General features: G+C 47.5%; 1 protein-coding gene across 1 annotated transcript in view; it reads right to left on the reverse strand.

Annotated features, from left to right (window-relative positions):
- LOC134932306 (guanylyl cyclase-activating protein 1-like) overlaps positions 1–21,534 on the reverse strand; it is a 236,832-nt gene that overhangs the window by 78,823 nt on the left and 136,475 nt on the right. The window lies entirely within an intron of this gene.

Raw genomic sequence — 21,534 nt, forward strand, 5'->3', positions numbered from 1 at the left:
AGGTGTGAGGTATTCAGAATAGACTGAAAATGAGTGTAAATTATGGTTTTTGAGGTTAATAATACTTTGGGATCAAAATGACCCCCAAATTCTATGATTTAAGCTGTTTTTTAGTGTTTTTTGAAAAAAACACCCGAATCCAAAACACACCCGAATCCGACAAAAAAAATTCGGTGAGGTTTTGCCAAAACGCGTTCGAACCCAAAACACGGCCGCGGAACCGAACCCAAAACCAAAACACAAAACCCGAAAAATTTCAGGCGCTCATCTCTAGACAGAACTGGAGTTTAAAGTCGAATCTGGAAAAGAAAAGTGCCCATCTGGCCTGACGAGGGTTGAGACATTGTGCGCCTTTTAGATATAGAAGGTTCTTGTGGTCTGTAAGTATGGTGATTGAATGAGAAGCTCCCTCCAACAGATATCTCCACTCCTCTAGAGCGAGCTTGATGGCTAGCAACTCCTGGTCGCCAATGGCATAGTTGCGCTCCGCTGGGGAGAACTTCCGGGAGAAGAAACTGCAAGGATGTAAATGGCCATCTTTAGCCCTCTGAGATAACACCGCTCCTACTCCAACGGAGGAGGCATCCACCTCTAAGATGAAAGGAGAGTCGATGTCAGGCTGTTTCAGGACAGGCGCAGAGATGAACCTCTGTTTCAAAAGATGAAAAGCTTGCACGGCTTCTTCAGACCACTTGGACGGGTTAGCACCCTTCTTGGTGAAAGCAGTAATAGGCGCCACAATGGTGGAAAAGTCTCGTATAAACTTTCGGTAATAATTGGCGAACCCTAAGAACCTCTGGACCCCTTTGAGGGTTAAGGGTACCGGCCAATTCTGGATTGCTTGTAGTTTCTCGGGATCCATCTCTAGTCCGGAACCGGACACAATGTACCCTAGAAACGGAATGGACTTGACTTCAAAGACGCATTTCTCTAATTTGCAGTAGAGATGATTGACACGGAGACGGGACAGAACCTCCTTTACCCAAAAACGATGTTCCTCTAAATTGTTTATCAAAAATGAGGATATCATCTAGATAGACCACGACATGACGGTATAGAATGTCTCTGAAGATCTCATTGACGAAATGCTGGAAGACAGCTGGAGCATTGCTCAATCCGAAGGGCATGACGAGGTACTCATAATGTCCGTCACGGGTGTTAAATGCGGTCTTCCACTCGTCACCCTCACGGATCCGGATGAGATTGTATGCACCTCTCAAGTCCAGCTTTGTAAAGATGGTAGCTCCGCTAACTCTGTCAAAGAGCTCAGTAATCAGGGGTAAAGGATAGCGGTTCTTGATGGTAATGTCGTTCAAACCTCTGTAGTCGATGCACGGCCGCAGACCACCATCTTTCTTTTTTACAAAGAAGAAGCCTGCGCCGGCTGGAGAAGAAGAAGGTCGAATGAACCCCTTTGCTAGGTTCTCTTTAATGTATTCCTCCATAGAATGCGTCTCAGGCAGAGACAACGGATAAGTTCGGCCTCGAGGTGGAACCTTCCCTGGAACGAGATCAATCGGGCAGTCCCATTCTCTATGAGGAGGAAGGATATCAGCAGAAGCTTTACTGAATACATCCGTGAAATCTTGATATGGAGGAGGTGGAACATCAGACGACCTGGGGGAGGAAGAACAGACAGGCAACACTTTAAACAAACATGTCTCAGCACAGGAGGGACCCCATGCCAGAATTTGCGTAGTCGTCCAATCAATTGTAGGATTGTGAAGACGGAGCCATGGAAGGCCCAGGACCACAGGATGTGTGGCTCTTGGAATCACTAAAAGTGAAATAAGTTCGGAATGAAGAACTCCCACTCTCAGACGAACTGGTAGAGTCCTTAGAGCAATAACTGTATCAAAAATTTTACTGCCATCCACGGCAGTTAAGGAAAAGGAGGAAGGAAGTCTCTCGGTGGGTAGGGACCACCGTTTAACATAGGCTTCGGTAATAAAGTTCCCAGCTGCTCCGGAATCAAGGAGGGCAATGACGTTCCGATAACGTTGAGCAACTTGAAGCGAGACTGGGAGATTACAATCTTGAGGAGATGGAGAGGAGATCATTACTCCTAGCCGGCCCTCTCCTTGGCGAGCTAGGGTTTTGGAGTTTCCCGGACGTTTGGGACAGGCATTAATAGTGTGAGACGGAGCTGCACAATACAGACAGAGAGACTCAGAGAGACGTCTTCGGCGCTCAGCAGGAGTTAAACGGGAACGGCCAATTTGCATGGGTTCATCCTTAGTTGGTGACAGTTGGCGAGGAGGAGGAGCAGAAGATTTTGGAGCAGATGATCTTCCACGCTCAGTTGCTCTCTCTCTGAAACGTAAGTCAACTTTCGTACAAAGTGAGATTAGCTCATCTAACTTGGAGGGTAAGTCTCTGGTAGCTAACTCATCTTTAATACGCTCGGATAAACCATGCCAGAATGCAGCATACAGGGCCTCGTCGTTCCATGCCAGTTCAGATGCCAGGATCTGGAACTGTATAAGATATTGTCCTACAGTACGTGATCCCTGGCGTAAACGGAGAATCTCAGACGAAGCTGAAGTTACCCGGCCTGGCTCGTCGAAGATGCGCCTGAATGTTGACACAAATGCGGTGTAAGAAGATAGCAGGGTGTCGGACCTCTCCCATAACGGTGATGCCCAGTCAAGGGCTGAGCCACTGAGAAGAGAGATGATGTAGGCAATTTTTGTACGGTCACTGGGAAAATTGCCAGGTTGTAGCTCAAACTGAATCTCGCACTGGTTGAGAAATCCCCTGCAGAATCTTGGAGATCCGTCAAATTTTGCTGGCGTTGGAAGATGAAGACGTGGAGCAGAAACGGGTAAGGTGGGTGGGGTTATAGTTGGAGTCACTGTGGTTGACGCCCCAGATGCGCCTGATCCACGGAGAGTTGTCTGAATCCCATCCAGCCGAGTAGAGAGATCCTGGAGACAGCGAATGATGTGGCCCTGTGCAGCCTCCTGATGTTCAAGTCGGGCTGCCAGTTCTTGCATCGGCCTGGCCGCTTGATCCTGGTCTCCGGCTGGATTCATTAGGTCAGTGCTTACTGTCACAACTGAGGGCCTGAGCTGACGGGAGGCAGCCTCAGTTGTAGGGGCTGAGATGTACCGGAACCTGGGAGGTTGTATCAGACCCCTGGACATGTAAGTAACATGAGGAATAACCGCCCGAAGGCGTGACCACGACAACTTGAATAAAAGTCAATGATGTTTATTTATGACAAACTCCATGCATCACAGTAGCAGTAAAAAGAAACATAAAAATCAGCAGAGAAATAATAATACAGTTCCTGGGTACTACAGGGTGGCAGGGGCCACAGAGCTCTGGTGGTATGAGACAGTTCTTATTATCTGCAAGTTGGAAAGTCCTTACCAGGCTCAACTGTAGCAATGAGGAAAGCCCAGGGTCGTACCAGCTGGTGTTCCAGGGAAAGCTGGACTGCTGTAGGTAAAATGCTGCTGTGGGTACTGGTTAGAACCAGACAGGTGTTGGCACGGAGTGGATACTGGCTGGAACCAGTTAAATAATAAATAAAGCTTGAGAGCGATGCAAATGAAATGTAGAATTTGAGAGCGGAGAAATAATAATACCGGTGGAGAGAGGTAAACTGCAGAAAGGACACCGGCCCTTTAAGAGAAGCTGTACACTGCTGGAAGCTGAGCTGGAAGCAGGTGATTGTTGTAGCTGGAAACAGGTGAGTCCAGAATGGATCGGAGAGTCAGGCTACACCGCAGATGGAATGCTGGTGCGGGTCTCTATAGCAGAAGTCTGGAGACAGGAGCTGGAACCTGGAAGACATTCACAGGAGAGAGACAAACTGGAACAAGGTTTGACAACCAAAGCACTGACGCCTTCCTTGCTCAGGCACAACCTATTTATACCTGCAGCAAGAAAGGCATTGGCTAGGCAATTATGCAAATAATAATACAGACAGCAGATTGGTGAATATGATCAGATGACAGAATCCAAGATGGCTGCGCCCATGCAGACACTTGGAGGGAAGTTTGGTTTGTAATCCATGTGGTCTGGAAAACAGTAATGGCGGCGCCGGCCACCGGAGACAGGAGACGCCAGGCTGACAGGTGCACATCCAACCACGCGGACACAGCGGAGGCCGCGGCTGACGTAATCGCCACTCTGAATGCAGAAGCTCAGGAACGGCGGCGGAGGCCGCGGGAGACGCCATGCCAGATGTATAAGGCGTTACTGTGACCGCGTCCAGAGAGACAGGAGAGGATACGGGGATGTGCACATCAGGGTAACAGATGGGATCCGGTCCTGGAGCGCTGAGCCAGCCTTAGGAGGCATCTGATAGGTAAGAAATGGCGTCCAGATACCCGGATCGTGACACACTGGACTTATACGGCAGTACTCCTGGATTTATATGGCTGCACCACTGGACTGGACTTATACGGCAGTACCCCTGGACTTATATGGCAGTACCCCTGGACTTATGGCAGCACAGTACACCACCACTGGATTTATGGCAGCACAGGACACCACCACCGGACAGATGCAGCACAACACAGCACCACTGCACTGGACTAATACAGCAGCACCACTGGACTTATGGCAGCACAGGACACCACCACTGGACTTATGGCAGCACAGGACACCACCACTGGACTGATGTAGCACAACACAGCACCACTGCACTGGACTTATGGCAGCACAGGACACCACCGCTGGACTGATGCAGCACAACACAGCACCACTGCACTGGATTGGACTTATACAGGAGCACTGGACTTATGGCAGCACAGGACACCACCACTGTGACTGGACTGATGCAGCACATGACACCACCACTGGACTGATGCAGTACAAGACAGCACTGGAATGACACATAAGAGCAGGTCGCCACCCCACGCGCCACACCACTGAGGAGACACATCCTCTCGCTACACTCTCCAGGAATGAAGTGAAAATGGCGGCGACGTGCGGCTCCTTATATGGAATCCAAAACCCATGAGAATCCAACAGTGGGATGATGACGTTTTGTCTTGTTCTGGTTTCCGAGTCTGGCGGGAAAACCTGAGCCGGACTCGGATCCGGGCTCGCGACGTGATGTTCAGTAGGGTTCGGTTCTTAGAGAACTGAACCCGCTCATCTCTAAAATAAACCACCCTACTGGTTAAGTACTACACTATTTGTTGTCTCAGGGTATCTGCTGATGTGTACATATAGTCTGCCATACCACCGCCACCTGTACACCCATATACCAATAATACACATGCAGGGGAGAGGAAGCAGAAGGAGTGTGGTGGAGAAGGGAGGGACAGGGCGGTAGTAGAGGACTCCCCTGGGGCAATCACTGCAAATCAAGGTATTGGCAGGGCTGACCCTTATAATCCTGGTCCTGCCCAAAACAGGCCCACAGGTTAGAGAGCACTAAATCTAAGGCCCAACTCAGTATATTTGAGAGCCACAGCAAGATACGTGGGTGTCTAGATAACCTAATGAATGATACAGCCTTGGAGTCTGTCAATTGTGATAAATTCATATGGGTGGCGTATTTCAGTTAATGATGCTCAAATCAACTCAGTGGCCTGGCATTTACTCTGACTGAGGTTGTTTGTAAAAAGTGCCTAAATTGTAAGTATTAGTGGAAAATAGAAGTGGGAAGACTGAGAGATTCAATGGAACACAGGAAATATCCCCCCTGCTCTATACAAGCGGGAGTATACTGTATGCAGAAGGGCTGAGACCAGTGGGGAAGTCAGGAATGCTCCAGTTGTTGCCAATTTTACATTTGAATAGGTAGATAAAGCATTAGCAAAAGAAAGAAAAACAAACCCACGGATTAATTGACTTCTTCTTTTTCTTCTTCTTACTACCGGTTATTTATACAGTATCACTATTTTAGAAAGTGGTATACAGAGGATATTATCAGTCCATGTCCCATTGGATCTTACAGTCTAAATTCCCTAACACACAAGCTCACACACATACAAAAACACACTAAGGTTAATTATGTCAGATTTCAATTAACCTACTGTACCAGTACTTTTTTGGAGGGTGGCAGGATGCCAGAGGAAACTTACACAAATTAATTAACTCCACACGATAAGGTCATGGTTGGTAACTGAACTCATGACAAAAGTACTGTAAGTTAGCAATGGCACCCACTTTGACACTGTTCTGCCCAATGTGTTATGAGACTTGACAGTAAGAAGAGAAATAGGTGACTGAGTTAGGACTCCAGAAAGTTGGGACAGCTACAAGTTCTGGAGGTTTACAATTACCAGCATTAAAACGTTTTTATCACCATATTCTGTATTGACTTTGTATTTCAGGAATATCACCGGTTTATAGAAGGCAGGATGTAGCATGTGAAACTTGGAACTGACATGTAAAGGTGAGAGTTGTAGAAATTATTGGAGAGGAAGAGAAGACATATTTATGTTTTTGAAACTGATTGTAAATCTGCAAGATAAATCCAACCAATGAAATGCAGCAAAAAAGTAAAAAAACTAAAGCCACTGCTTAGTAAATTTACCTCATTTTATCAGAATGGGGAATTGTTGTGCATTGCCCAACGCTGCCTTCAAGTGTGCCAATTTAACTTATTTTACTATATAGTACATGTGATTTTAGGGCCTAATTCAATAAGGATTGCAAATTCTGCTAATTAGCAGAATTTGCAATCCTTTGGATCGCATGCTGGAGGCCGCCCATCGCTGGGCAAGGCCGCCCAGCATGCTGACCGGCGCCTCCCCCAGTTTCACAAGCAGAAATTACGAACGCATCGCAATTTCTGCTTGTTAGCAGAAACTAAGGATGGCTCCTGCCGGCGCAGCTTAGCTGCGCCCGCAGGAGTCCCGCCACCATGTTATTGATTGCGGTGGATGCGTGTGATGTCACGCAGCCGCTGTGATCACACCACCGGCACGCGCCCCCATTCGCGCCACACCGCCCCAGCAATGCTCCGTCTCCTCCCTGGAAACAGAGTGTTGCTCCCCCACACACCCCACGACCGCCTCTGCCTGATTGACAGGCAAAGGTGATTGTATTTTCTGCAGGTGCATGAACAGCGCAGGCGCATGCACAGCGCCCATCCTGCGCATGCGCCTGCAGAAAATACAATCAGGCATCTTTTTCTCAAAATTTATGGTTGGATCGCACACTACGATCCAACCTGAATTAGGCCCTTAGCGTAGAAATTTTATTAGATCACTCGCTCTTATTAAGAGCGGATTGCGCTACTATGCAGACTCTAGGCCTAATTCAGACCTGATCGCTGTTGTGCGAAATCGCACAGCGGGCGATTATCGAACGACTGTGCATGCATATGGATCGTAATGCGCAGTCCAAACTGCAAAAAAATCAACGCCTTTTTTAATCGCTAGGCGAACGCAGGTTGATTGACAGGAAGCGGACGTTTGGGGGTGGTTACTGCCCATTTTCTGGGTGTGTCAGGAAAAACGCAGGCGTTTCCAAGGGTTTCAGGGAGGGTGTGTGACGTCAGCTCCGGCCCGATCAGTCTGATTCTTTCGCACTGTAGGAGTAAGTCCTGGGCTACGCACAGACTACACAGACTGGAAAAATCATTTGATGGTAAGTGAGTTGCAAATGGATTTGCAGCTGACCGGTGTTTGCAAACGTTTCGCACAGCATACACAGACGTGCATGGGGTGTTTTTTCACTCTGTCTGGGCGGCGACTATCTATCTCTGCAAATTCACAGAGGTGCGATCAGGTCTGAATTAGGCCCTTTATGTTAGATCCTCCAGCTTCATTTCCTAACCAAGATGGCCACCGAATCATCTACTGTATATGAGCGGATTGGTATCTATATACCGGTTCCTGTCATCCCGGCGGTCAGAATCCCGACCGCGGGATGCCGGGCACCGGAATGCCAGCAGCAAGGCAAGCGCAAAAGAGCCCTTTGCGGGCTGCACTATTTAGTTTCCATCCAGGGGTGTCATGGACACCCAAAGAGGGGGAATAGGTGTCGGAATACCGGCGGTCGGGATCCCGACGCCGGTATGCTTAGCGCCGGGATCCCGACAGCCGGATATTGAATACATCCTGTATGAGCGACACAGTGGTACATGGCTGTGTACCTCTGAGCTCCACCAGTGATTACCTTCTCCAAACCATGTTTTCAGTATCCTGCACTGCTACCCACATCCTGCATACACTCATTGGTTGGTGAGATGTATGACACCCTGCTCTGCTCAAGCTACACTCCATCTATCAATGTGTAACACAGTGACTACAACTGTACCTCATCTGATTTTCAACAAACCACTCCACTGGTTAAGCTACTGAGCTGTTTATAGTTGTAAAAGCATTCACTGGTGTGTACAAACCTGTACTCTCACATTTCCAACAGGTTATGGGCCCAGGCACACTAAGTTTAAGTACACAAGCCCCAAGCTACTAGGTGACCCAGAGCCGAACACAGACTTCATCTTAAGTACATGTACAGTGCAGACTGCAGTAGAACACAGTGTACGGATAGTGGGGGTCATTCTGACCCGATCTCTCGCTGCAGTTTGTCGCAGTGCAGCGATCGGGTCAGAACTGCGCATGTGCCGGCGCCGCAGTGCGCCGGCGCATGCCAGCTTTCGTTACCTAGCGATCGCCTCTGAGACAGAGGCGGTCGCTAGGCGGGAGGGGGCTGAATGGCGGCGTTAAGCCGCCATTTAGGGGTAGTGGTCCGGCCAATGCAGGCGTGGCCGGACCGTTGGGGGGGGCGGGCCACGGCAGCTGCAGCCAGCGGGAGCATCAAGCTACACCCGGCCAGCCGCAGGAGCTGCGCTGGCCGGGAGTTACTCCTCAAATACAAAGGCATCGCCGAATGTCTGAGTTTACGATCGTAGCTGTACTAAATTTAGCACAGCTACGATCAACTCGGAATGACCCCCAGTGTGTGTAGTTTAAAAAGGGAGTGTGTTGGAATAAATCTTTGCGCTTAAGATGGAAAATAGAAGCTGCCCACAACCAGTGATTGGGTGACACCAACACCCTAGAAAAATAAAACTACACAAACAGAATTTCACTGTATACATAGGCGCTACATATATGTATTGGAGAAAATTTCCTCTATACCATAAATGGGACTTAGGGGGACATTTACTAAGCAGTGATAAGAGTGGAGGAGTGAGCCAGTGGAGAAGCTGCCCATGGCAACCAATCAGCACTGAAGTAACATCTATAATTTGCATACTATAAAATGATACAGAGCTGCTGATTGGTTGATAAGGCAACTTCTCCACATGCTCACTTCTCCGCTCTTATCACTGCTTAATAAATGTCCCCCTTAGTCACATTTAATGTTAATCGATCCCTTAGGAAACCTTAAAATACATTAAAAAACACACAAAACCATTGTACATTTGTAGCAGTGAGTGAATACAGCAGTATGAGTGACTACATAGACAAAATGATGACCATTTCTCAGCAACTAATATCTGCAAGTAGATGATGAAGAGATTGTTAAAGCAATGTTACAGAACTTGGCGCCAGAGTTTAATTTCCTAGTTGTGGAACACAGCAAACATACCAAAGTTAACCACACAGTCAGAGTAAAGTTACTACAGTTCCAAGAATGTGTGTTCTGTGAATCAAACACTGAAATGACTTAATTGCATACAAAAAGTGAGAAATTCAGAAAATTCAAGTTCAAGTGCTACATTTGTTACAAGATAGTTCACAAATCATTTGACTGCAAGCATAATAGTTTTAAATACTATGCAAAGCAAGAACTGCAATGGCAAAGATGAATCAGCCCTGAGCAGATAGCTAGAGAAAGGGCTGCGTGTATATCGATTCGGGCACAACAAGGCATTTCAGCTGGAATGAGGAATGGTTAACCACATTAACCAAGTCATTAACCTTATCACAAGCAAAGGGAATAGCAATCAAATACTTTCAGCTACTAAAGTTGGAATGAATAAAGCCTGCTTGAGAGTTTGAAGAAGAACAGAGGTCACAGAAACACATACCTTTTTTACCATAAGTTGGAACAAATCAGAGAGGCCACAGAGTTCACTTTGCTAAAGAAAAGTGTATTGTGCGGAACAGAAAAGGGACCATCATAGCTACAGTCACAAGGTGTCAGCAATTTTATTTCCTTGATACACAGCACTGTAACGCAATGATGACAACTGAGTTACAGTCACTAGAACCCTATCATATAAAGGTTTTGGTCACCTTGGATACAACAGTGTGTCACGGGATGCTCTGTTGCAGTCCGCGGGCTGTGTCTCTGGTAGCGCCAGGTCATTGCCAGGTGACCGGGACACTTGCGTCCTTCCATCCCCTGTCACCGGCGCCATGGTAACTGAAACACTTTGCCTGCAGCGGGCAGGGGGAGACGACTTCCACCCGGCATCCTGGTGAGTTTCCTGGTTACACAGACGCCAGGCACTCACAGGACAGCAGGGATGTGCGGAGGGGCAGCTGCAGTTAATTGTAATTAAGGAGAGGCTTGTTCTCATTTGGCTTGCTGATTGGCTCATGCTCCCTTTATCTTCCTGGTCTGCCTCTGACCTGGTGCTGTTCATAGTTTCTGGCTGCAGAGTTTCTGTTCTATTTTAAAAATCATTTGAGATCAGCCGACATCCCACATCTATGGTGATCTCGAACTCCATTACATCCTGCTGGCTATGTGAATATACACTGCTCAAAAAAATAAAGGGAACACTAAAATAACACATCCTAGATCTGAATGAATGAAATATTCTTATTAAATACTTTGTTCTTTACATAGTTGAATGTGCTGACAACAAAATTACACAAAAATTACCAATGGAAATCAAATTTATTAACCCATGGAGGTCTGGATTTGGAGTCACCCTCAAAATTAAAGTGGAAAAACACACTACATGCTGATCCAACTTTGATGTAATGTCCTTAAAACAAGTCAAAATGAGGCTCAGTAGTGTGTGTGGCCTCCACGTGCCTGTATGACCTCCCTACAACCCACACAAGTGGTTCAGGTAGTGCAGCTCATCCAGGATGGCAAATCGGGATCCGGTCTGAAGATCGACAGTGTCTAGGTCGACAATGTTTAGGTCGACCACTATAGGTCGACAGTCACTAGGTCGACATGGATGGAAGGTCGACAGGGTTTCTAGGTCGACATGTGCTAGGTCGACAGGTCTAAAGGTCGACATGAGTTTTTCAAAAAATTTTGGGGGGGACTTTTTCATACTTAACGATCCACGTGGACTACGATTGGAACGGTAAAGTGTGCCGAGCGAAGCGGTAGCGGAGCGAAGGCACCATGCCCGAAGCATGGCGAGCGAAGCGAGCCATGCGAGGGGACGCGGTGCACTAATTTGGGATCCCGGTCACTCTACGAAGAAAACGACACAAAAAAAAAAAATCCTCATGTCGACCTTTAGACCTGTCGACCTAGCACATGTCGACCTAGAAACCCTGTCGACCTTCCATCCATGTCGACCTAGTGACTGTCGACCTATAGTGGTCGACCTAAACATTGGCGACCTAGACACTGTCTATTTGATGAACCACACCCGGCACATCAATGCGAGCTGTGTCAAGAAGGTTTGCTGTGTCTGTCAGCGTAGTGTCCAGAGCATGGAGGCGCTACCAGGAGACAGGCAGTACATCAGGAGATGTGGAGGAGGCCGTAGGAGGGCAACAACCCAGCAGCAGGACCGCTACCTCCGCCTTTGTGCAAGGAGGAACAGGAGGAGCACTGCCACAGCCCTGCAAAATGACCTCCAGCAAGCCACAAATGTGCATGTGTCTACTGAAACGATCAGAAACAGACTCCATGAGGGTGGTATGAGAGCCTGACGCCCACAGGTGGGGGTTGTGCTTACAGCCCAACACCGTGCAGGACGTTTGGCATTTGCCAGAGAACACCAAGATTGGCAAATTCGCCACTGGCGCCCTGTGCTCTTCACAGATGAAAGCAGGTTCTCACTGAGCACATGTGACAGATGTGACAGAGTCTGGAGACGCCAAGGAGAACGGTCTGCTGCCTGCAACATCCTGCAGCATGACCGGTTTGGCAGTGGGTCAGTAATGGTGTGGGGTGGCATTTCTTTGGGGGGCGCACAGCCCTCCATGTGCTCGCCAGAGGTAGCCTGACTGCCATTAGGTACCGAGATGAGATCCTCAGACCCCTTGTGAGACCATATGCTGGTGCGATTGGCCCTGGGTTCCTCCTAATGCAAGACAATGCTAGACCTCATGTGGCTGGAGTGTGTCAGCAGTTCCTGCAAGACGAAGGCATTGATGCTATGGTAGGCCCGCCCGTTCCCCAGACCATAATCCAATAGCACATCTGGGACATCATGTCTCGCTCCATCCACCAATGCCACGTTGCACCACAGACTGTCCAGGAGTTGGCGGATTCTTTAGTCCAGGTCTGGGAGGAGATTCCTCAGGAGACCATCCACCACCTCATCAGGAGCATGCCCAGGCATTGTAGGGAGGTCATACAGGCACGTGGAGGCCACACGCACTACTGAGCCTCATTTTGACTTGTTTTAAGGACATTACATCAAAGTTGGATCAGCCTGTAGTGTGTTTTTCCACTTTAATTTTGAGGGTGACTCCAAATCCAGACCTCCATGGGTTAATAAATTTGATTTCCATTGGTAATTTTTGTGTAATTTTGTTGTCAGCACATTCAACTATGTAAAGAACAAAGTATTTAATAAGAATATTTAATTCATTCAGATCTAGGATGTGTTATTTTAGTGTTCCCTTTATTTTTTTCAGCAGTGTATTAAAACACAAATAGTGTCACGTATCCCTTGTTAACGAAAAAAAGATTCCTGCTAGTGAATATGTTAAATATTAAAGTACATCTCTTGTTTCATAATGAAAGGCTTGGTATAAATAATGGTATGGTATCTGCAGTGCATCCGGAAAGTATTCACAGCGCTTAACTTTTTCCACATTTTGATATGTTACAGCCTTATTTATTCTTAACTGGAATAAATTAAATTCTTCCCTCAAAATCTACACACAATACCCCATAATGACAATGATTTTTGCAAATTTAATAAAAAATAAAAAACTAAGAAATCACATGTACATAAGTATACACAGCCTTTGCCATGAAGCTCAAAATTGAGCTCAGGTGTATCCTGTTTCCACTGATTATCCTTGAGATGTTCCTACAGCTTAATTGGAGTCCACCTGTGTTAAATTCAGTTGATTGGATATGATTTGGAAAGGCACACAGCTGTCTATATAAGGTCCCACACTTGAAAGTGCATGTCTGAGCACAAACCAAGCATGAAGTCAAAGGAATTGTCTGTAGACCTCTGAGACAGGATTGTCCCGAGGCACAAATCTGGGGAAGGGTACATATATACAAATATCTGCTGCTTTGAAGATTCCAATGAGCACAGTGGCCTCCATCATCCGTAAATGGAAGAAGTTCGGAACCACCGGGACTCTTCCTAGAGCTGGCTGGCCGTCTAAACTGAGCGATCAGGGAAGAAGGGCCCTAATCAGGGAGGTGACCAAGAACCCAATGGTCACTCTGTCAGAACTACAGCAATCCTCTGTGGAGAGAGGAGAACCTTCCAGAAGGACAACCATCTCTGCAGCAATCCACCAATCAGGCCGGTATGGTAGAGTGGCCAGACAGAAGTTACTCCTTATTAAAAAGCACATTGCAGCCCACCTGGAGTTTGCCAAAATGAACCAGACCATGAGAAACAAAAATTCTCTGGTCTGATGAGACAAAGATTGAACTCTTTGGCGTAAATGCCAGGCGTCATGTTTGGAGGAAACTAGGCACCGCTTATCACCAGGCTAATACCATCCCTACAGTGAAGCATGGTGGTGGCAGCATCATGCTGTAGGGATGTTTTTCAGCGGCAGGAACTGGGAGACTAGTCAGGATAGAGGAAAAGATAAATGAAGCAATGTACAGAGACATCCTGGATGAAAACCTGCTCCAGAGCGCTCTTGACCTCAGACTGGGGAAACAGTTCATCTTTCAGAAGGACAACGACCCTAAGCACACAGCCAAGATATCAAAGGAGTGGCTTCAGGACAACTCTGTGAATGTCCGTGAGTGGCCCAGCCAGAGCCCAGACTTGAGTCCGATTGAACATCTCTGGAGAGATCTGAAAATTACTGTGCACCGACGCTTCCCATCCAACCTGATGGAGCTTGAGAGGTGCTGCAAAGAGGAATGGGCGAAACTGGCCAAAGATAGGTGTGCCAAGCTTGTGGCATCATATTCAAAAAGACTTGAGGTTATAATTGCCGACAAAGATGCATCAACAAAGTACTGAGCAAAGGCTGTGAATACTTATGTACATGTGATATACAGGTTGAGTATCCATAGGCGTGCGTAGCACATTTTATTAGGGGGTGCACCATCGGAGGGGTGTGTCTAGCACCACCTTTTGGGCGTGTCTAGCACCATCTATTGAGGTCAACGCAAGATAAAATATCCACCCTTGTACCAATCCTAATAAAGCAGATACATTGTCAGATGTTGTGGTGTGCACCAAACAAACACCCCTGATGGCACTCACTGCAATTACACTGCTCCTCCTCAGCCTGGTCTGGCTTCCCCTCTCTTTCCCCTGCAAGCTGCAGCAGCTTACTTACAAGTCAGTCACTCACTGACACTGACAGTCGCAGACTAGTACTGCTGCTGCTGGAAAAATGAGTGACGTGTCAATGTTGCTGCCGACCGCCTGCCAGTATTGAATTTGTCTTCCTAAGAGGAACGCTTGCTGCATGCTGATCCTCATCAGTGGCAGGCGTTGGCATAGCATAGAAGGAGAGAGGTGGGTATGTGGCGGGTGGGCGTACGAGCAGCATGACGTAATGATATCACGCTGTTTTTGTACATGGAGGTGGAGCTGGGAGTTTGAAAACCGGTGGCAGTGGCACCCTTTATTAACCCAGGTGCCCGGTCAGTAATGCAGTCCTGACAGGGTGCAGCGCAGAGGGGACAGTAATCAGCCTGCTCGGCGAATGCTGCATCAGGCATGTGAGATCGGGGTGCCAGACATTAGGGGGTGCCTGTGCGCACCAGGCACCCCCCCTGCGCACACCTATGTGAGTATCCCATATCCAAATATTCCGAAATACGGAATATTCCGAAATACGGACTTTTTTGAGTGAGAGTGAGATAGTGAAACCTTTGTTTTTTGATGACTCAATGTACACAAACTTTGTTTAATACACAAAGTTATTAAAAATATTGTATTAAATGACCTTCAGGCTGTGTGTATAAGGTGTATATGAAACATAAATGAATTGTGTGAATGTAGATACACTTTGTTTAATGCACAAATTTATAAAAAATATTAGCTAAAATGACCTTCAGGCTGTGTGTATAAGGTGTATATGTAACATAAATGCATTCTGTGCTTAGACTTGGGTCCCATCACCATGATATCTCATTATGGTATGCAATTATTCCAAAATACGGAAAAATCCCATATCCAAAATACCTCTGGTCCCAAGCATTTTGGATAAGGGAGACTCAACCTGTATTAGTTTTTTATTTTTAATAAATTTGCAAAAATCTAAAAAAAACTTTTTTCACATTGTCATTATGGGGTATTGTGTGTAGAATTTTGAGGGGAAAAATTAATTTATTCCAGTTTGGAATAAGGCTGTAACATAACAAAATGTGGAAAAAGTGAAGTGCTATGAATACTTTCTGGATGCCTGTAAATTGCTTGTTATGCTCTTTCTACCCCTAATCCCGGCCCTAACCAAAAGCCCGCCCCACCCACAGCCTAACCCTAACCCTCCCTCTAGTGCCTAACCCTTACCCCTGTAGTTACCTCCAGGATGTGTTAGTATTCTAGCCGTCGGGATACTGCTGTCAGTCATCTGACTGTCAGGATTCTAACCACTGGAATTTTGACCGCATCCCGTTCTTGACAGTGATTTAATGAAGTTGTGCAATTAAGAGTGTGATAATGGCTGTTCAGTCATGAATTGAAAGTTTGGCCTTCAACTTACCAAATGAATAGCCTAGACCAGTGGTTCCCAAACTTTTTTGAGTCACGGAACCCTAGAGTATCAGAATTTTTTTTCACGGCACCCTTATGCCAAAAGTTTCTTATTGTGAAATTAAGAATAACATATTAAATGAAGTAAATTATGTTTATATGTCATCCTTATGTTCAGTTATGTGGTGAGGAACAGGATTCGCTTCTGTTTGCCCACATATTTTATAATGAGAAGCCGCAAGCACTGGTTTTGCCTGTTACATTGACCATAAATAATTGTAATTGTTCCTGGACCACCACACCAGGGCACCCCAGTAAGTTTGGGAACCACTAGTGTAGACTATGCAGAATTATTAGAGAGTAAAATTCTCTGGCAGCAATGCCACCAATAGGAAGCGTAGAATACACAAGGATATTACTAGTGTACTCTTTATCACAGAAATATTTTTAACATTATATGCAAACAATGATCTGGTGGCGAACTGAGACATTTCTACATTGTGACAAACTGTAATTGGCTTTTGGAACAACAGCAAATCAGTGCATGGTTTACTGAAATAATGAAGATATGTAGAGGCCACATGTAAAATAAATCATTATGGGCCTAATTCATGTTTGAAGCCACATACAATTGTGATTTATCAGGCTATCAGTGATGCTGCCACCCAGAAATGAAAACAAATGCACACCGGAGCCATGGAAACTCATTCGCAATTGCGTACACATCCACAGCTTATACACAAAATTGAGGAACATCGAGGCTAAGGGTAGGCCTGTGACTACGTAGGCTGGATACAGCAATAGCGATGCGGGAGTCGTGTTTTTGCACGTATGAGTTCACAGCTGACAGCAGATGCGCACCCCAAAAACGGCCAAGACACACCTGGGTTTTTTCAACCACTCCCCATTAACACCTCACTTCCTGCATTAACACCTCACTTCCTGCCAATCACTTCTCCATGAAATCCTCATTGTGAGCGGTATCGCAGCGGCACCTTGACGCATGTGCATTGCGATCGCTGCACATGCACAGTCTGCTGATAATCGTTACATTGCGTGAACAAACATGAATGGTCCCATGTCAAAAGTACAGCACATGGAGACCTAATATCTAATAAAAATACCTTATGCAACAAAAATATTTTTTATACATATTTACAGTTTATTTTACATTTATAGAATGCAGCATTTTATTTACAGCTTATACAAGGCACAAACATGCAAATGACAAAAATGAAGAAATTGTTGTTACATTATACATGTTAATGAAACTGCATGATAATGCATTGCACACTCCATGTACTACAGCAGGGCCGGATTGGCCATTGCCTTTACCGGGGAATACCCCGGCGGGCCGATCGGGGGTCGGGGCCGCCTGTCATGAGTGGCACCGCCCCCCTCCACGTCACCTGCCAACTTGTGAGTGCGGCGGCCGCTGTCAGGAGAGCCAGCAGGCCCGCCCTCCACATCACATGCTTATTAGTGAGCCGGGCAGTGGCCGCTGTCAGTAGAGCCGGCCATACCCCCTCCTCCCTGTCACCTGCTTGCTGGTGACCGCTGCGGCCAGCAGCCGCTATCTAGAGAGCCGGGTCCACCGTGTTACAGGCGCAGCTGCTCCTCCAAGACTCCTGGTCACAGGAGCTGTACTGCGGGGAGGATCACCCGGGGGAGGCTTCCTGGCTGCTGCGTCCGCGCTGCTCTGGCGGTAAGTCCCGTCATGTGGGTGCGTGACTGTGAGAGGCCTCCTGCCCCCCTTGCCAGCACCAGTGTGCCCCATATCCTCCCTGCCAGCACCAGTGTGCCCCATATCCTCCCTGCCAGCACCAGTGTGCCCCATATCCTCCCTGCCAGCACCAGTGTGCCCCATATCCTCCCTGCCAGTGTGACCCCCTTACTCCCCCTGCCAGTGCCAGCTTGCCCCCCCCCCCCATCTCCCCCTGACAGCATCGGAGTGTCCCCATCTCCCCCCCTGTCAGCAGCATTGTGCCCCCTCATCCCTCCCCCTGGCCAACAGTGTGCCCCCTCATCCCTCCCCCTGGCCAACAGTGTGCCCCCTCATCCCTCCCCCTGGCCAGCAGTTTGCCCCCTCACACCCCCACCCTGGCCAACAGTGTGCCCCCTCATCCCCCCCTGGCCAACAGTGTGCCCCCTCATCCCCCCCCCCTGGCCAGCAGTGTGCCCCCTCATCCCCTCCCCCTGGCCAGCAGTGTGCCCCCCATCCCTCCCCCCGGCATCAGTGTGCCCCCTCATCTCTCCCCCTGGCCATCAGTGTGCCCCCTCATCCCTCCCCCCGGCATCAGTGTGCCCTCTCATCCCTTCCCCTGGCCAGCAGTGTGCCCCCTCATCTCTCCCCCTGGCCAACAGTGTGCCCCCTCATCCCTCCCCCCGGCAGCAGTGTGCCCCCTCATCCCTCCCCCTGGCCAACAGTGTGCCCCCTCATCCCTCCCCCTGGCCAGCAGTGTGCCCCCTCAATTCCCCCCCCCGGCATCAGTGTGCCCCCTCATCTCTCCCCCTGGCATCAGTGTGCCCCCTCATCCCTCCCCCCGGCAGCAGTGTGCCCCCTCATCCCTCCCCCCGGCAGCAGTGTGCCCCCTCATCCCTCCCCCTGGCCAGCAGTGTGCCCCCTCATCCTTCCCCCCGGCATCAGTGTGCCCCCTCATCCCTCCCCCCGGCAGCAGTGTGCCCCCTCATCCCTCCCCCCGGCAGCAGTGTGCCCCCTCATCCCTCCCCCTGGCCCTGGGTGGTTGACACCCTTTACCTGGCTGGTTGGCACCCATTCCCTTTCTGCCCCAGGTGGATGGTTCTAGTCTGTCTTTGTTCTGCTATAGACCAAATCACATCGAGCTTAGTACTGCATATAGCAGGTCTTTATGTGTGTAATGACGCTGACTACATATTTTTTGGGGGGGTTGTTTAATGTATGTCTATGTGCTCTACCTGGTGCAATGTGTATAACGTGCTCTACCTGGTGCAATGTGTATAACGTGCTCTACCTGGTGCAATGTGTATAACGTGCTCTACCTGGTGCAATGTGTATAACGTGCTCTACCCGGTGCAATGTGTATAACGTGCTCTACCTGGTGCAATGTGTGTAACGTGCTCTACCTGGTGCAATGTGTGTAACGTGCTCTACCTGGTGCAATGTGTATAACGTGCTCTACCTGGTGCTATGTGTATAACGTGCTTTACCTGGCGCAAAGTGTATAACGTGCTCTACCTGGTGCTATGTGTATAACGTGCTTTACCTGGCGCAAAGTGTATAACGTGCTCTACCTGGTGCTATGTGTATAACGTGCTTTACCTGGCGCAAAGTGTATAACGTGCTCTACCTGGTGCTATGTGTATAACGTGCTTTACCTGGTGCTATGTGTATAACGTGCTTTACCTGGCGCAAAGTGTATAACGTGCTCTACCTGGTGCAATGTGTATAACGTGCTTTACCTGGCGCAAAGTGTATAACGTGCTCTACCTGGTGCAATGTGTATAACGTGCTTTACCTGGCGCAAAGTGTATAACGTGCTCTACCTGGTGCTATGTGTATAACGTGCTTTACCTGGCGCAAAGTGTATAACGTGCTCTACCTGGTGCAATGTGTATAACGTGCTTTACCTGGCGCAAAGTGTATAATGTGCTCTACCTGGTGCTATGTGTATAACGTGCTTTACCTGGTGCAAAGTGTATAACGTGCTCTACCTGGTGCAATGTGTATAACGTGCTTTACCTGGCGCAAAGTGTATAATGTGCTCTACCTGGTGCTATGTGTATAACGTGCTTTACCTGGTGCAAAGTGTATAACGTGCTCTACCTTCTGCAATGTGTATAACGTGCTTTACCTGGCGCAAAGTGTATAACGTGCTCTACCTGGTGCAATGTGTATAATGTGCTGTACAAGGTGCAATGTGTATAATGTGCTTTACAAGGTGCAATGTGTATAATGTGCTCTGCCCGGCACAAAGTGTATAACGTGCTCTACCTGGCGCAGTGTGTATAGGAGGTTCTACCTGGTGCAATGTGTATAAGTGGCACTACTGTGTGGTGTAATGTTAATTGGCACTATTATGTGGTCACGCCCCTTCCCCACAAAGCCACTCCCCTAAATTTTTGCTGCGCGCCTTCGGCGCGCACTGTCCCTTCTTTTGGGTATAGCAGGAGGTGCACCAATTCTGTTTCTGCCAAAGGGCGCCAAAATGTCTAGTTACAGCTCTGGTGCAGGGTGTCCTGTATACTACACAGCCCAGCAGCACTGTCACCCCCCCCCCCCCCCTCCCCTTTGCAACACTTTTGGACTGTTCAAATCAACTCTGTGTTTTTATATTTGAATCATTAACTCTGTGTTTTTATATTTGAATCATTAATAAGATTAATAAGAACCTTCATTCCGATGGGACCCAGAATAGGACAGGTAGGACCCCAATTTTTAAAAGTGAGGGGTCCCTGGGACCCACTTTTTTTTTCGGCTCAGCGTGATCACTGGGTTATGAGGTGTAATATTAATTTGAAGTATTAATCCCGCCTACTTTGGTATTGGCTCCGCCTACAGTTGGTTTGGTGCCACCCACATGAGGCCACTTTTAGAAATTTTTCCAGGGCCACTTTTGTTTCCCAATCCGCCCCTGTACTACAGCCATGCACTGCCTTGGAATATACAGTACAAAATCACACTGCAGAGCACTACATAATAGAAAATGCACCATCCAGAGCACTAGATTGTAATACAATGTATATACAGTACCATAGATCTGTGTTCATTGCTACTTATGCCGTTTCTGAATAAAATAGATTTGCTCCACATTTGTAATTATTTACATTTTGCATGAGATAATACATGTTTACATGAACAAAATACAGTAATTATGTACAACTGTGATAAGGAGCCACACACCCTCAACACCCTCTGTGCTGCTGCTCCTTTCTCTGTCACACAAAGTGTTTTCCAATGGAAAGATTACCCGGATCTGTTGTAACCAGGATGCTGGAAAGAGTCGTTCTATCCAAGAGCCTGAAAGATGAATTCACTTCTCAAATCAGCTGATGCCCACTCCCAGGCTTCTTCCTTAATATTAACAGCCATATGCATCTTTTCATAACAGCACACAATATTGTATGTTATTTCAAGATCTACAGGGAGTACACCCACATGTTGAATTTCATGAGATCTTCATTTTACCAAGCACACAGCATGATATGCACATACAGCAAACTAGCAAAGATGTAAGAGGACACATCTGTACTGACAGCTACTTAATAACATTGCTAAAAAAGCACAAAAATGCACTAATCAATAGTAGCCAAATGTTCTAATTTTCTGTCTGCCAACAATTTGCACTGCACAGTTAAATGGCAATAGCTGTGTGGTTGCCATAGGTTACTGCACATTTCTAACTGTAAGAATATTGGTAAACATTCCTTACCTTTGTGACCCCCTCCCCCCCAACCCCCCTTTGCTGTGTCACTTCATGCCACCCACAGTTCTAACATAATATAGGATTATTTGTGAATGCCCAAGCTTGAATGGTTGCACTGTCACACTTGGTCAAGAATTGTGTTGAAAAAGAGGCTATATGTGACACTTTTTTGTATAGCCATACCATTTATTTTTCTCC

The sequence above is a fragment of the Pseudophryne corroboree genome, chromosome 6 (assembly GCF_028390025.1).
Source record: "Pseudophryne corroboree isolate aPseCor3 chromosome 6, aPseCor3.hap2, whole genome shotgun sequence".
Lineage (NCBI taxonomy): Eukaryota > Metazoa > Chordata > Amphibia > Anura > Myobatrachidae > Pseudophryne > Pseudophryne corroboree.